We start from the raw sequence: 12,322 nt of genomic DNA, 5'->3' as shown, positions 1-12,322 counted from the left end.
ATCTAAAGAGATGCCTCTAAACATACAGGAGGCTTACAGAACACCAAACAGATTAGGCCAGAAAAGAACTCCTCCTGCCACATAATAACCAAAACACTAAATATATAGAAAAACAGCTAAAAATATTAAAATCTGCAAGGGAAAAAGACCACGTAACATATAAAGGCAGACCTATCAGAATCACACCTTGATCTCTTACCAGAGACTCTAAAAGCCAAAAGGGTCTGGGCAGATGTCTTGTAGACCATACAAGACCACAAATGTTGGCCCAGACTACTATACCCAGCAAAGCTTTCAATTACCATAGATGGAGAAAAACAAGATATTCCATGACAAAACCAAATTTAAACAATATCTATCTAAAAAAAAAAAACACCAAAACCCAATATCTATCTATATACAAACCCAGCCTCACAAAAGATACTAGAAGGAAAACTCCAACCCAAGAAGGTTAACTGCACCCAAGAAAACACAGGATATAAATAACTTCACTACAGCAAAACCAAAAGAAGACAAGTACACAAACATACTACCAATAACACAACATCAGAATAAAAGGAACTAACAATCATTGGTCATTAATATCTCTCAACATCAATAGATTCAACTATCCAACAAAAAGGCACAGGCTAACAGAATGGAGGCGTAAACAGGACCCACCATTCCACTGCACACAAGAAACATACCTCAGCAACAAAGATAGACAGTACCCCTTCATCTTAAAAGTCTTGGAAAGATCAGAGATGCAAGGCCCATACTTAAACACGATAAAGGCAATATACAGCAAGGCTATAGCGAACATCAAATTAAATGGAGAGAAACTTAAACCAATCCCACTGACATCATGAACAAGACAAGGCTTCCTCTCATCATATATCTTCAATATAGTACTTGAAGTGCTAGTTAGAGCAATAAGGCAGCTGAAGGAGAGCAATGGGATACAAATTGGAAAGGAAGAAGTCAAAGTGTCACTATTCACAGGTGATATGATAGCATATATAAGCGACCCCAACAATTCTACCAGAAAACTCCTACAGCTGATAAATGCCTTCAGCAAAGTAGCTGGATACAAAATTACCTCAAAAATTTAGTACCCCTCCTATATATAAATGACAACCAGGCTAAGAAATAAATTAGGGAAAATACATCCTTCACAATAGCCACAAATAATATAAAATATCATGGTGTAACTCTAACCAAGAAAGTCAAAGACCTGTATAACAAGAACTTCAAGTTTCTGAAGAAAGAAATTGGAGAACATACCAGAAGACGGAAAGATGTCTCATGCTCATGGATCTGTAGGATGAACATACTAAAGATGGCCATTTACCAAAAATAATCTACAGATTCAATGCAATTCCCATCAAAATACCAACATAATTCTTTATAGATCTTGAAAGAACAATTTTAAACTTCATATACAAAAACAAACAAAAAACCAGAAAGTAAACACTAACAAACCAAATATTCTAATTAAAAATTAATTAGCTGTGGTACACAGCTAAACAGAGAATTCTCAACAGAGGCAGAGAAGCACTTAAAGAAATGCTCAGCATCTTTAGTCATCAGGAAAATGCAAATCAAAATAACTCTGAGATTCCAGCTACACAACTCCTGGGCATATATCCAAAAGATGTTTCACCATATAACAAGGATATTTGCTCAACTATGTTCATAGCAGCTTTATTTGTAGTAGCCAGAGTCTGGAAACAACCTAGATGTTCCTCAACTCTAGAATGGATAAAGAAAGTGGTACATTTACACAATGGAATACTACTCAGCTATTAAAAACAAATCGTGAAATTTGAAGGCAAATGGATGTAACTAGAAAAAATGATCCTGAGTGAGGTATCCCAGAACCAGAAAGACACACATGGTATGTTCTCACTTTTAAGTGCATTTTACCCATATAGTATAGGATAGACATGCTACAATTCACAGATCCAAAGAAACTAAGTAACAAGGAGAGCCCAAAGGAAAATGCTTGAATCTCATTCAGAAGGGGAAATAGAATAGATAGCAGAAGCAGTTGAAGAGAGGGAACAAGGTAGGAGAGAAATGAGGGTGGAGATCAGACCTGGAGAGAGTCAGATTGGGAGGACAAAAAGTGTGGAGAGAAAGGAGAAACGGTAGGGAGCATCTCTGTGACAAACTGGAGACCTAGATCAGAGTTGGCTTCTAGGAGGATGTGGGGGTGACTCTAGCTGAGACTCCTAGTAATATGGGTTATTACTCAAGAGGACACCCTTTAACTTGTGGAGTGGAAACACCAACCCACTCACAAAAACTTTGACCCCAAATTTACCCTGCGTACAAGATGTGCAGGGATAAAGATAGAGCAGAGATTGAGGAAATATCTGGCCCAACCTGAGACCCACTCCAAGGAGAAAGCCAACCCCTGATACTATTTTTTTCTGGTTTTCAGGTTTATTGAAAATATGACAAAACAGATTTAAATGGATCCACATGGTGTTTTGAAATTCATCCCAACTGTAGGCTGAGTGACCTGCAGGTTGGAGAGACTGCCAAAGTCCAGAAACTTCAGCATTTCCTTGGAGTCAAGATCTACCTCAATGATCTCCTGGTCTAGGGCTGAGACCTCAGGAACATAATTATCTCTTCTTCTTCTTCTTCTTCTTCTTCTTCTTCTTCTTCTTCTTCTTCTTCTTCTTCTTCTTCTTCTTCTTCTTCTTTCCTCTCTCTCCCTCCTTCCCTCTCTCTCTCTCTCTCTTCTTCCTGCAACTTGATAGAGACACCTCTCACAGGACCTCTCTGAATCGGCTTCATCAGATGTGAACATAGCTGGCTATCTTGTTGCAGAGTTTCTTGCTGGGGATAATGGCGACCTCCTCGCACAAGCGCTTGTTGGTATGGAAGTCATTACCCAGGCGCGTATAATACTTCTCGATAATGACCTGGCCTGCCTTTTTCACGGTCTTAGTGTGAACATGGCCCTTGTTGGCAGGTCTCTGTAAAAGAGCCCCTGATATTATTAAGGATACTCTACTATACTTGCAGACAGGAGCCTTGCATAGCTGTCCTCTGAGAGACTCAACCCAGCAGCAGATTGAAACAAATGCTCAGACTCACAGTCAAACAGTGAGTGAAGCATAGAGAGTCTTGTGGAAAAGCAGGTGGGGGCTGGGGGAAGGTTAGAAGAACCTGGAGGGGCCAGAGCTCCACAAGAATACCAACACAGTCAACTAACCAAGGCCCAGAGTACCAGGGTATCAACCGAGGACCAGACATGGACTGGTCCTAGGCCCCCTACACAGATGTAGCTAAATGGCAGCTCAGGCCACATGTGGGTCCCCTAGTAATGAGAGCAGGGGCTGTCTCTGACATAGACCCTGTTGCCTGCTTTTTGATCACTTCCCCTTGGTGGGGCTGCCTCACTAGGCCACAGGGGAAGAGCATGCCCTCAGTCCTGATGCAACTTGATGAACTAGGGTAGGTTGTTGTTGATAGGGTCCTCCCCTTTTCTGAGGAGTAGGGCATGGAGGATAGGGGGAGCAGGGAGGGAGGGTGGTACTGGGAGGAGAGCAGGAATGGGGCTATGATCAGAATGTAAAGAGAATCAGTAAATAAAAATTAAAACAAGCACAAAAACAAAGGTAAGTTAAAGTTCCCAGCAAAGACATCCTGTACACATTAACTCTAAGAATCATTTGGATTTGAGACTGTAGATATGGTTAGTGGTTGAGAGCATTTGCTGCTCTGGGAGAGCATCTTGGATCCATTCCCAGATCCTACCTGGTGGCTCACAAGCATCCATAACTCCAGTTGCAAGGGATATGATGCTCTCTCTCTTCTGGCCTATGTGGGCTCCAGGCACACACATTGTACAAATACACACATGGAAACAAACACACATGTATATGAAATAAAAAGAAATAATCTGGGGCTGGAGAGATTCCTTAGCAGTTGAGAGCACTCACTGGATGTTCTTCAGAGGACCAGGGTTCAATTCCAGCACTCATGTGGCAGCTTACAAAGGGATAACTATTTCAAAGTAGCACAAATTTTCATTATATTTCAGCTTGAAAACGTATTTTTCACTAAACAGTATCCTTAATGGCTCTATAATCTCATGCCTATAAATTTTACACAGAGTTATGCTTTGCAAACAGAATTATAGTATTACACATACAGCAGAGGTTATTCTGTGAGGTTTCAGAGCATTTTTCCATAATTTCTTCTGCATTCTGTGCACATTTGCTTTCTACACACACAGACACACACACAGACACGCATGCATACATCCACCAAATTTTATTATTTTATGTGTATAAGTGTTTTGCCTGCCTGTGTGTATGTGTGTGTGTGTGTGTGTGTGTGTGTGTGTGTGTGTGTGTGTGTGTGTGCACAACATATGTGCCTGGTGCCCATGGAGGCCAGAGAGAGCAATAGATTCCCAGTGACTAGAGTTACAGATAGTTGTGAGCCACCATGTCGGTGCTAGAAATAAAACCCAGATCCCCTGCAAGAGCAGCCAGTACTCTTAACTCTGGACCAGCCCCTTTCCATCCATATTTGACGCATATACCAGACAAAAATCTTGGCACTCTGCATGATTCTCTGTAGGCTAATAATTACACCGACATGGGAAAAATTGGAGCATAGAGGAAGCCAGACCAACCTAAGACTTCCTCTAAGGCCCTGATATAAGACAAAGGGAACTTTATTTCTATGTCCCTATCCTCCTGGACTGTGGTTATCAGTCCTTAAGCAGTTTGTTTTCTTTGCCAACACTGAACAATTTAGCTATCTGCTAGTGTTGGCCCCCCCCACTCTGCAAATAGTATGTAAGATGCTGCACTTGTTTTTTGTTTTTGTTTTTTTCGAGACAGGGTCTCTCTGTGTAGCCTTGGCTGTCCTGGATTCACTTTGTAGACCAGGCTGGCCTCGAACTTATAATTATCCACCTGCCTCTGCCTCCTGAGTGCGGGGATCAAAGGCGTGCGCCACCATGCTTGGCAATGCTGTACTTCTTAATAAACTTGTTTGGCATAAGTCATCAGCTTATACAAGACCATATATATATATATATCCTTTGTTCATAAACCAACCAGCCGCAAACACACAAAGAGAAGTGAACAAGTTAAGACTACTTTAATTAAAAATTGTATTTGTTTTTAATTATATGTATGCATATGTGTGTAAAATGGTATGATCTCATGAGTGTGAACACCCTTGGAGGTCAGATGACAGTATCAGATGCCCTGGAGCTAGGAATTTGTAGGCTTCCTAGACATGGTGCCTGGAAAACAGGCAGTCTGTTCAAGGATATTTTTCACCAAGCTCCCCCATGAAGTAGTTCGACTTCTAAGTGGAAAAACATTCTGCTCTCTTCCCCATCCCACACTTGGGATCAAAACAGAAACAGGTTTATCTCCCCTAAGGTATGTTGAGTAACTCCAGGCTGAAACTTCTGAGCTGCTTGACTTTGAACCCCTACGTCTGGGGCACAACTGATCCAGGGGCACAGTTCACCAGGACTGTCATGAGGAGACTTTCTCAGCTTTTACTCTCTCCTGAGAAGTTTGTAGCCATGGCAAAAGACCTCCACAGCGGCTGGTCCTTATGGCCATATATTCCATCTCCTTGAGGGTGTTCTGGCTGTCCTTCTAAGAACCAGAGTGCCTATGCACTTCAACATGTCTCCCTTAACACTAGAATACTCTCATAGCAGAGTACTCCACTGCATGCAGATTTAGAAAGTGTTTGCAGTGAACTCGTGTGACAGATTCACTCCTTTCATTAACAAGCTGAGGCCACCATCTCACACCATTTCCTGAAAGGAGCTTTGTCTACATGATCATTGATCAGGCAACTCCATAAAAACGCTTGCACTAGGTACTTGCACTTAGACTTGCACTAGGTACCGTCATCAAGAAATGTGGCAGTGAAACTGCAGAAAGCCATCGCCGACTTCAGGTTTCACAACCGAAACTAGCATTGCATTTCTTGAAGGCAATACCAGAGATCCCATACAAATATTGGGTTTTGTCCACAGTCTTAGAGGCTCCAGTTTGAGATCTGGCCGACTGATCATTTGGGGCCTTTGGTGGCCATAGAGGATGGTAATAGTGAAGAGTATGCAGCAAAGCGGATTGTGAACCTTTTGTTCAGGAAGAAAGTGGAGGAAAGAGATGATAGTGGACATCCACAAAAACCTCAAGTGTGTGTCCTCAGTTGTCACAACCCTTTCAGTGGAGTCTGTGTGACAAACGCTGTTGCACAACCTGAGGTGACAACCCCTGTCCAGAGAGAGCCTCCCGGGATGGGTCTGATGTTCCTGCCAGGAGTATTTGATTGCAGCCTTCTCTTTTCTTATTGTGTTGGCATAGTCTGTCTTTACTCTTTCTCCTAACCTTACTCCTATACCAGGACCCTTCAAACATGATGACGTTTCTATGAAACGCCCTAACATGGGGCTACAGCCAGGGACCATTCAGGCCTGGAGTTCACCACCAAGTTCTGTTCCACTTATTAAAAGAAACATGACTAAGAATTAATCATTAGTTAATAATTTATATTATGACTTACAAAGAAATAAAGTGTTTCAGAAAGCTCCAAATAGTGGTGCTCAGATATTAGTAAGAAGAACTAAGAAAAAACTGTCTTGACATACGGGTGTTGGGCATAAGTTGCATTAATGAGAGATCATTGACCCTTGACAAAGAGAACACATGTGTACTGGTGCCAAGCCAATAACTTAAGAATGATGACATCTTTACTTTACATTCTGTACCCTGTATTGTTTCATTTCAAGTCGGTAATTAAAAAATGACAACACTGTTACTTTACATTTTGTACTTAGTACTGTGTGTGCCTGATTGCTTCACTGACTCCGTTGAATCTACTCCACGGGAAATGTAGCCACAAAACACTCCCTGTTTTTAAAAATATGTATAAAAATCTAGACTGCTTGCCTACAAAATACACTCAAAATCAAACTCCCCCTGGATCGATCTGTTTGTCACTTCACCGACTCCTTGTCTACCGATGCTTCGAGAACTCCTGTTCCCAAGGACCTATACCCGACTGAGACGGTCCACGGCACTCAGTGATGCAAGAACTTATTTTCTGTTCTTTACTGAGAGAGAGTCTCACTATCTTTGGCTGTCCTGAAACTCACTATGTAGGCCAGCATGGTCTACACAGACGTCTGACTACCCTGTCCCTCAAGTGCTGGGATTAAAGTCATGCATCACCATGGCCAGCTCCAACAGCTTCCTACTATACCATCCTGCTAAAGGTTCTAAAACTGCCTGGGAGTACCACCCTGGAGAGCAATCACTTAACACATGTATCTTTGGGCAACACTCAGATTTCTATCACAAGCACTGGAAGAAGAAAAATGAGATTCCACACTGGAGAGTTGCTTCAAGACTTCACCATGAACACTCTCATGTAGCAGCCTATTGTTGAAAATGTGTTGAGATCCTTCAAACAAGATTAGAGAATCCTTTAGTGGTGAAAATGTCTGTTTCTAGTCTTCCCTGAACTGGCCAAGCTCTTCCAAGCAAGAGAATAAAACAAAAGAAGCCGCTGATAAGACTAAATGTTCAAATAGACAACAGCTGGACCATAGATGACAATAGAATCAGACCAGCAGTTTCTGCATCATCCTGCTATTAATGGACAGGATTTGGCCATAACTGATAGTTTTCCTACTGGCTTTCCTTCCAGGATTAACCAGGAAGTCATATAATTTGTACTCAAGTTTATATCTTCAAGTTTATATATACATTCAATTATACCTATATACAAAGTATATCTTTACACTTTAAAAATCAGGAAATACTAAAAATGTTTATTCTTTACCGTGCCACTCAAGATGGTCTTTCTAATATAAGGACAAAACAATAGATTAAAATAATACACAGCCAGGGTGGTGGGAATAATTGAAGGCTTCTCAATTGAGGGTAAAAAGGTATCACTGATTCAGAGGTGGATATAGCAAGAGATCCAGGCCCCATCACTTGTGTTTCGTATAGACTCAGTCAGGTAAGGCACAAGAGCTGTCACTTAGTGGCAGAGCACTTGTCTAGCAGAGGTAAGGCACTGAGTTTGCTGTTTCCATACAAACAACAAAATCATTATAAAAACAAAAGTAAAGAAAAAAAAGCTAGAGAGTGGAAGGGTTTATAGTGAAATAAAGGGAAAGTTTCAGGGATTCTCTGGTTAGAGCTTGGCATGGGGAAACTAAAGAGGCTTTGAATGCACAGTGGGTGTCTTGCTGTTTGGGAGCACATTTGGGTGAGCCAAAGAAAGACAAACAAATAGCTTTATTGAAGTACAAATAAGACGTGCAACACGTTTCCATGTTTAAAACATACAATTTAAAGTTTTCAAACACAATACCTGTTTTACACACACACACACACACACACACACACACACTTCTGTGAAGCCACCGCTACAGGAGCATATCCATTCTTTTCCATCATTCCCTTCTTCCTCCATATCAACATCTTTTACCTCTAGCTGGCTCCTTTCAACCCCCAGGCAATCACTCACCTCCTGCCACTTTTCGTTAGTTTTCATTTTTCCCCGTTTTGTGTAAATGGACCACAGAGTGTATGTTATTTATTTGGCCTTTTTCATTCAGCACAGTAATTATGAGAAACATCAAGGTTATTGTAGCAGTTGTTTTTTAAAAAATATTTCTTACTGAGCAGTGTTCCCTTGTGTAGATAAACAACAATGTGTTTTTTTTTTTTCATCTATCTGTTGATGAGTGTTTATCTGGGATAACAACATTTGGCTATGACAGATGAAGCTGCTGCAGGCATGCACGTATAAGCCTTTGTAAGACCATATATTTTACTCTCTGATAAATATCCAGAATTGTAATGACTGTATCTCACCACAGGCTCCAGATACCTTATCTGTTTCTTAATTGGTGAGTCTTTGAGATATCTTTATATATACTAAAATATATGTCCTTAATTGATATATACTTTGGAAAGATTTTTTTTTACCCAGTCTGTGGGTTTTTTGATTTAACAGAAAGGGTGGAAAAAATTAAATTTTGATGGAATCCAAATTCTTATATTTATGGATTATGTTTGCCCAATCTACATATTTTCTCTAATGTTTTCTGCACATGTAGAGGCTAGAGATCAATGTTGGGAAAATTATTCCACAACTTTCAATGTTATTTTGTTGGTATAGTATCCTTCACTATACTTGGAGCTCAATTTAAAACTACTCTGGCTAGCTCACGAGTTCCAGGGATCCACCAATCATTGCCTCTCTGCACTAGGACTATGCTCTAGTTTCTTTTGCCTTTACTTTGATAAAACACTCTGATCAAAAGTAACACAGAGGAGGAAAAGGTTGATTTAGCTTACAGTGCTAGATTACAGTCCATCACTGGGGGAAGTCAGGGTAGGAACTCAAGGCTGGAAGGCTGATATGCTTGACTTCCACACAGCACAGTCTCAGGCCTTGGAACTCACTTTCCAGCCAAGAGGCCCATCAGGAAGGGTGAGAAGGCAGCTCTCTAGCTGGCTTGTAGGCTGGCATCTATCTTTTTTCAATACAGTTCAAGGATGAACTGCCTGCTTAGGGATGGTGCCACCCAAAGTGGTCTGGGCCCTTTTACCTCACTTAATTATCAAGGCAAAAGCCCCACAGACTGCCAACAGGCTAATATGATCTAGGCAATTCCTCGGATGATTCTAGGTCCTGACTAATTGACACTCAAGATTAGCCAGCACAGATTACAAGAGCATACCACCATGCCTGGCCTGGGCATGTAGCTCAGATCTTCATTTTTAGGCAGCAGGTGCTTTACAAGCTGAGCCACATCTACAGACCTATGGTCATTTTCAATTAGTTTCTTGAATGTGGTAGGTATAGCATTTAGATCCATTATTTTTCATGTGGAGATACAACTATTCTAGCAAGATTCATTTTAAAAAGCTATCATTTCTCCACTGTATCACCTTTGTGAAACATTAATTTTCCACATTTGTATGAGTTTATTTTGAGTTTTGTATACTTTACCCATATATTTGAATGACTCTCTACCACTACTGTGACATTATGATTACTATAACCTTTATAGTAAGTTTTAAAAGCAGGCAGCTTTAGAAATAAAATTTTGGGCTCTTTGATTTTGTTTTGGTATTGTAGGTCTTTCTGCATTTTCACAAAAATTCCAGAATTAGATCGTTAATTATTTTTTTAAATGCATTATTATTTTTGGTTGGTTTTCTGAGACAAGGTTTCTTTGTGTAGTCCTGGCTATCCTGGACTCACTTTGTAGACCAGGCTGGCCTCTAACTCACAGAAATCTGCCTGCCTCTGCCTCCTCCAGTGCTGGGATTATAGGCATTCACCACTGCACCTGGCAAAAATGTATTTTTAATAGTTATAAAATGCATAAAATCAAGCAAGAGAAACACACACACACACACATATATAAAACAATAAAACAAAGAAGGAAGTAAATGGAACAACAAATATGCTATTGTCCTACTGTCTAGTCTAGTTTCTAAAGAGAAATGGTTTTTATCTTTATTTTTTGTCTTCGTCGACATGCAGTTTTTAGATTTTTTTTCTTTATCACTGGTTTAGATTGATTTGATTGTTGTGTACTTTGTAGTTTTCTTTTGTGTGTGTGTTCATGCTTCATTGGGTTTCTGAAGCTGAAGGAAAAGATGAAGTCTGTAGGTAAATATGTTGATAGGACTGAAGCGATGATGGAAGCTGAAAGAAGTGTTCTTAAAATTAATTCAGTGTTAAAAAAATGAAAGACGAAGCTGGGCACTGTGGTCGTTCCTGACATCCGAGCACACAAGGAGGCAGAGGCAGGCAGAGCTCAGTGAGTTTCAAGGCCAGCCTGGTCTACAAAGTGAGTCCAGGAGAGCAAAGGGTACACAGAAACCCTGCCTCGAAAAACCAAAGAAGAAAAAGAAAGAAGGAGGAGAGGAGGAGGAGGAGGAGGAGGAGGAGGAGGAGGAGGAAGAAGAAGAAGAAGAAGAAGAAGAAGAAGAAAGTCCATAGGCTGGCATGAGGTTAGAGGAGGAGATAAATAAGCAAGTATACCACTGTCACCTAGGGGAGTGAGAGAATTAACGGAGCAGGGACCTATAACAAGATGTTCAATCAACTGTAGGGGCCTACCTAGAATTGGTGGGCACATCTGTCCGTGTTACACATGCAGCTGCAACAGCGCAAGCACTTAGGATAGCCATTGCTGGTACCTTGCCAAGTGACTACAGCGAGTTGGAGAGTAAGTACGTAGACTAACATATCCACGTCACATCAGTCTGGAAACGTAGTTCCTTGCTCCTAGATGATATTGAATATACACCTGTTGATCCATATGTAGCCTCTTCTTAACTATAGAAGGTCGAGGCTACAAAGTAAGTTATCAAGAGTAAGAAGTTCACTGTGAAGCCCTTAACACCATCTGGGAAGTTATGCACCTCCTGGTCCCAGCCCGGCAACAAACCACTAGGTTCTCTTCTGCTCATCCACTGCAATCTGACATACACCCTGGCACATTCTCTCTGTAGAAATGCTTTCTTTTCTAATAGTCTACTCCTCCTTGCATTTCAGCTTTCCTGACAAATTGAAATATTCCTGTTAGGGCACTATCTAATTTATACTGTTCCATCTTAGCATTAGCCACTGTTCACCATACACATGTCAGTTACCAATAGCTTTCTTTTAAGGTGCTGTAAACTCCCTGAGGGCAGGGTCTGTTTTTAGTTCCAGGTGAACGTAGTGTGTTTGGAACACAGACAGGTAGTAAGAAATACTGTTTAAGTAAACAAACAAACAAACAAAAATGAACAGAAGTGAAGGCAAGGAAGGCAAGCCTGGTGTGCAGAGCAACGCTTCTTTTGGAGACTTCTCCAGCTTATGACGTGCGCGCTCTTCAGCCCTTTGGGTGAGAACAGCAGCACGCTTTCTAAAACAAACAAACAAACAAACAAACAAACACAACTAGAGAAGACACAGTCTTGTCTCCACAACTGCTCTGGGACGCCTCTGAAGTGCCGACCGGATATACGTAAAGGCGTAGGGGCGGGGCTCTGGTAACCCTGGCAACAGCCCGGAAGCCGCTTTCCGCGTTCCCCTGTGGCGGGCTCTGCAGTTCTGGAGGCTGAAGTTTTAGTCGGGGTGGAGGCGGCAGTCGGCCATCAGCAAGGCAGGTTGGGTGAAGGGGGCAGGCCTGATGTCCGCGCATAGGGCGAGGAGAAGCGGCCGGCGCCCTAGCGGGCGTCCTGACCACTCAGCGCCTGACACTGCTCCCCCCCGCCGAGCAGAATGCGGTTCCTGGTAGCGCCTGGTGCTC

General features: G+C 41.6%; 1 protein-coding gene and 1 pseudogene across 2 annotated transcripts in view; one reads left to right on the top strand and one right to left on the bottom strand.

Moving 5' to 3' along the window:
* Positions 1-2,413: 2,413 nt before the first annotated feature.
* On the bottom strand, positions 2,414-12,214 carry LOC311608814 (small ribosomal subunit protein eS17-like; annotated as a pseudogene). Its single transcript has 3 exons — positions 11,959-12,214; positions 2,723-3,079; positions 2,414-2,620 (listed from the first exon to the last, which is right to left on the bottom strand). The product of its transcript is annotated as a small ribosomal subunit protein eS17-like (transcript).
* SPICE1 (spindle and centriole associated protein 1) overlaps positions 12,074-12,322 on the top strand; it is a 39,294-nt gene continuing 39,045 nt past the window's right edge. The window contains exon 1 of the mRNA XM_084801290.1: positions 12,074-12,175. The gene's annotated coding sequence lies outside the window, so the exon portion shown is untranslated. The remainder of the gene's footprint in view (positions 12,176-12,322) is intronic.

This window comes from Acomys minous (genome assembly GCF_964271855.1).
Source record: "Acomys minous genome assembly, chromosome: 11".
NCBI lineage: Eukaryota > Metazoa > Chordata > Mammalia > Rodentia > Muridae > Acomys > Acomys minous.
This window is presented reverse-complemented; position numbering and strand designations above follow the sequence as displayed.